At 42.6% G+C, this 5,067-nt stretch overlaps 1 pseudogene; it reads left to right on the forward strand.

Moving 5' to 3' along the window:
* Positions 1-3,191: 3,191 nt before the first annotated feature.
* On the forward strand, positions 3,192-4,122 carry LOC149871110 (olfactory receptor 5AN6-like; annotated as a pseudogene).
* The last annotated feature ends 945 nt before the right edge of the window (positions 4,123-5,067 follow it).

Consider the following 5,067-nt stretch of genomic DNA (forward strand, 5'->3'; position numbering starts at 1 on the left):
TGAGACTACGACACAGTTTATGGTGCTGACTACATGCTGCTGTGTTTCCTTCCCTCTCAGAATAAGAGAAGAAGGGTAAAACAAAAAGATGACACCCAGTTATGGGGAAACAGGTCAGTTTCAAAGCATTGTTGCTTTTAATTGAAATGAGAGCTTGTGATACTATAGGAAGGGAACTAAGGTATTTTCCTGGGAGCTTTTTTCACTTTCCAACTCGTATTTATTTATTAAGCGAAGGTGTAACTGTTTTTTTTTTCTTCTGTATAACTGCCGCGCGGCACTCTCACATTTATGTAACCTTGAAGTCTTGACTGTTAATCAAAATGAGCGCTTTGTACTTTTCTCCACTGGCATTAAGCTACACATGCGCATTCTGTAAATTTCATTTCTTATCTAGAAGTGTTATTTCTGCAGAAATGAAACTTATGTAGAAAGTCTGCCTAGCAATTACTGTGTAAAAGAAACTATCCTATCCCTGTATGCTTAGCTTATATCATAGTTAGTGTCACAGAGGCAGTCCAACCAACATCTATAAAGAGGCAAAGAAGCAGGAAACAGCAGAGACGACAACTGGAAAACTCTGTAGGCCTGATCACCCTGTAGACCGGTTCTCAGCCTCCCCGCCTGGGCGTATCCCAGCAAAAACAAAGGCCTCGAAAACCTGACAATCGACAATCGACTCACCGCGTTATAGTTTGTATTCTACATCCCATTTATGAGCTGTTGACCAGTTCTGAGACTTCAGGAGCCGGCAGCCGCACCTAGCATTGGACTGGTTCCAGTGTTGGAACGCAAGGGCTGGCTCTGGAACCCCGTGAACCAACGGACCCCCTTTGTATCCGGCATACTGTAACTGAAGAAACATCGGAGACTCCACTTCTCGACTGCCTCTCATCGTAGCTTAGACAGCATACCTGCGCTCTCTATTCTTATATTTACTGCAACTTCGTTCCAGCCGGCCTCCCCTCTTATTCATAAGAGGGTGAGGCCAGGTGAGTGAATAAAACCTTTTGTTTTACCTTATATCTGCTCTGTAATAACTTCTACTACTAACATCCCATCTCAATGAGCCGTTGACCAGTTCTGGGACTTAAGGAGCAGGCAGCCGCACCTAGCATTGGACTGGTTCCAGTGTTGGAATGCAAGGGCTGGCTCTGGAACCTCGTGAACCAACGGACATCCTATAGACTTATTACAAAGAAACTAACAACTTACTCTAAGTCGTCTACTTGTGCCAGCTCGGCGAACCTCGAGGGCGGCTATAAATCTACCTCCAATCCCGCCCCACAAGCCGCGCGCTCGCCCGCTCCGCAAAGCCTGCGGCTCCCCAAGCGGTGCCGGAGCCGCTAGCCCGGCATTCCGCCACAGAAGGAAAGAGCCATACTGAGAAAGGGAAAGGAAAGAAGGGGAAAAGTAGAGAAGTAGCCTTCATAAGAAGCGGGAAGATTTTGTCAGGTGGGAAGTCTAATCTTATTTCCCTGCCAATGCAGCAGTCTATTACAGTTGATTTTGCTTATTTTGGTTGTGGTATTCTAGTGCTGCCCACTTCCCATTAGAATCTGTTCCAGAATCTAGCAGAACTCAGCGTGAAACTCTTGGGCCATTTAATCATTGCTCAAGCTAGACAGAGTACGTTCTTTTGTAGTTTTAACCCACATGTCAGCTCCTCAATTCCCAGGTCATTTTTTTTATTCTCTTTCTTAACACCTATAAATTTGTTAGTGCTTTTCTGGTAAGACAGTATCTGCTGAGATTAAACATAATGTTATGTACGTGAAAGAGACATATAGAAAAGGACAACTACCTTGATTCTATTTGACATGATCCCTTTACATGAAAGCTGGTCAAAACTTTAAAATTAAAAATAAGGAAAAAAGGCTTTTTTTTTTTATGAAAACAGATTTCATAGACATTAGGGCTGGAACGGACTCGGAAGATCATCGAGTCCAGCCCCCCGCCCAAAGGGCAGGAAGTCAGCTGCAGGTCATAGGATCCCAGCAAGATAAACATACAATTTACTCTTGAAGGTGTTCAATGTAGGTGCTTGAACCACCTCCGACGGCAGGCTGTTCCAGACCCTGGGGGCTCAGACAGTAAAGAAATTCTTCCTTATGTCCAGCCTGAAATGGTCTTGCAGTAGTTTATGACTGTTTGACCTCGTCATCCCTTGGGGATGATGAGGTGTTTCTACAGAACATGCTCTGCATCAGCATTTTTGAGGATTCTTCATCAACCCACCCAAAAAGCACTCTTCTTTTTTCAGTATCAGATATTTTAATTTTTTTTCATCATCAGCTCTGATTTTCATACTCATTCTAAAACTTTATTATCATTTTTATTTCTCAGTTACATTGCAAAATTATATTCTTCAACCTGTGTTATTTCAGGTATTTTTCAGTCTCCCTGGATATGGCTACAGATGAAATTAGTGCGACACAATAAGCTTCGGCACAGTTCATGCTAGTTTATTGCTCCTGGACATAGTGTTTACATGTGTGCTCAGGACTGCAGCACATTGAGCAGGAGTGGTGCAGTCCCACTTGGCAGGAGAACCAAGGGTTCATTTTGCCAGTCTGGGGCTGCTCCAACTCAGCTCAATGTGCTGTGGAGGGGCTGACTTGGGCATGAGGGTGCTCTAGTGAGGGGCTAGCTGGCAGGCAACCCCCTCACTGCAGTACCCTCATGTCCTAGCCACCCCATCGACATCTACACATGTCTTGTGGTGGAGTAAATAATTCTGCTGTAGGATAATATGTGTATCGGGCAGTACTATCCTATGGCCAAGTTAATTAGTTTACTCTGGCCTAATAGCTCTGCACATGTAGACAGTGACAGGTTACTGCAGAGCTAACTAGGCAACTCCCCAGTAAGCATCTCATGTAGATGCACCCCTTGAGAGTATCACTGTATCTAAGCCAAGGTTCAAATTAATTTGGGGAGAGAGATTTCAGATCAAAGGCCACTAAATCCAAAACCAAATACAAACACTATAGCCTCAGGTTTCAGAGTGCAATTCTTACCTCTAATGGTCAAAATAACATCAGGAAAACATGATCCTGCAGGACCTAGAAGCAGAAGTGGTCCTATATTATTGGTATTCTGAGATGCAGATTGGAAGCAATTAGTTGCTGTTTTTCTTCCTGTTTTTTTCATCCTGGGACCCTGCACTGTAGAAATGACCCTGGGGAAATTGCACCAAAGCAACTGAATTCATTTTCTCAGGATTCACAGATCATCCAGAGTTTCAGGTCACCCTCTTTGTGCTCTTCCTAGCAATTTATATTGTCACTCTGGTTGGGAATCTTGGCATGATATTACTATTCAGGATTGACCCTTGGCTTCACATTCCTATGTACTTTTTCCTCAGCAATTTAGTTTTTGTAGATATTTTATGCTCCACATTCATTACTACTAAACTGTTATCTGACTTCATAGCAGAGAGGAGAGCCATATCTTATTCAGCCTGTGTGTCCCAGCTCTGTATTATCAGTATCCTTGTGGTTATGGAGTGTTTTCTCCTTGCTGTGATGGCCTATGACCGGTATGCAGCCATCTGTAACCCACTGCTCTATATAGTCATCATGACCCCAAGACTCTGTGGCCAACTGGTGGCTGGGTCATTCTTCACTGGCTGCATGAATGCAATGATGCAAACAATTGGTATGTTGAACATGTCTTTTTGTGGCCCCAAGGTCACTGACCTGTTCTTTTGTGACATCTCTTCTATGAGTTTGCTCTCATGCTCTGATACCAGGATCCATCATGTTATACTTTTGTCTGTGGCTTTTTTGTTTGGAGTGGTCAGCAGTCTGATTGTCCTCATCTCCTACATTTTTATCATCTCCACTACCCTGAAGATCCGATCTGCTGAAGGAAAGCGCAAAGCCTTCTCCACCTGTGCCTCCTACCCGACAGCTGTCATCATATTTTAATGGAACTGGACTATTTATATATTTACAGCCGAACATGAAAAATTCACGGGGTCAGGACAAAGTGGTCTCTGTGTTCTACACAGTGGTGACCCCCATGTTGAGCCCCCTGATCTATAGTCTGAGGGACCAGGAGGTGAAGAATGCTTTCAACAGGGGCAAAGAAATGATTTTTTTTCCTACAGGAAGGTAATTTAGCAGCAGAGGGTTGTAGCTCCTGAGGAGCCAAGATCTGTGCTTGTACGAAACCAGCAACGAGTGAAGTGACTTTAAGATGCTACTGCAGCATGAACTATGAATTTATCTGTATTTTAAATGACACTTTTGACTATGAGGACACTGAAGTAGTTGACAATGAGTCATATCCTAAAATGTTTACAGATTCTAATGCATTTCTTCATGCACTTCTACAATTTGAGTTAAACCTAGAGACTTTTATTGAGATTTTCAATACAGTGCAGGGATCTAGGTGTTAGAGCTCAGCAAATATTGAGAGTTCTGATTTACCAGCAATTCTGAAAAGTTAAAATATTCAGTGAATGAAAAACCAACAAAAACCGATTTCATGTTTCTCAGAATATTTTGGTCTATTTATGTTCAAGCATTTCATTTCGGTTTCAACTTTTAAAATGGGTTTTAAAATACATTAGAGATATCAAAACCCAATATCATTTTAGGTGAGAAAATGCTTTTGTGGTTTGGATTTTTTTTGGTAAATTCCAAAGACATGCAGGGAATGTTTCAGAGTTTTTCTGAATTTTTATTTTTTGCTGAAATAGTTTTAAGTAAAAAAAGAAATTGCATATTTCTGCAAATCACACCTCTTTCCTTGGAGATATCAATGGCATCAACAAAACTGTTATATTTGTATACCTCTATAATTCTCAGCCAGAGTGCTAGGGCACCCTGGGGTGCTGCCAGATTTTTAAAGAGTGCTGGGAGGTGTGAGGAGATAAGTGAAATATTAGGAAATAAGCTTGGTATTGGCTACAGGAGATCAGTTTGGGATTGGCTACAGGGGATGACCTGGTGGGGGATCTGCAGATACAAGCATGAGTGACTGGTGCCTCCTGAATTTGGAGAGGTGGAGGGAAGGGGGAAACACCAGCGGAAGCTGCTAACGACAGCAGCCCTGTCA

The sequence above is a fragment of the Crocodylus siamensis genome, chromosome 2, assembly GCF_052110815.1.
Source record: "Crocodylus siamensis isolate JL-2025a chromosome 2, ASM5211081v1, whole genome shotgun sequence".
Lineage (NCBI taxonomy): Eukaryota > Metazoa > Chordata > Crocodylia > Crocodylidae > Crocodylus > Crocodylus siamensis.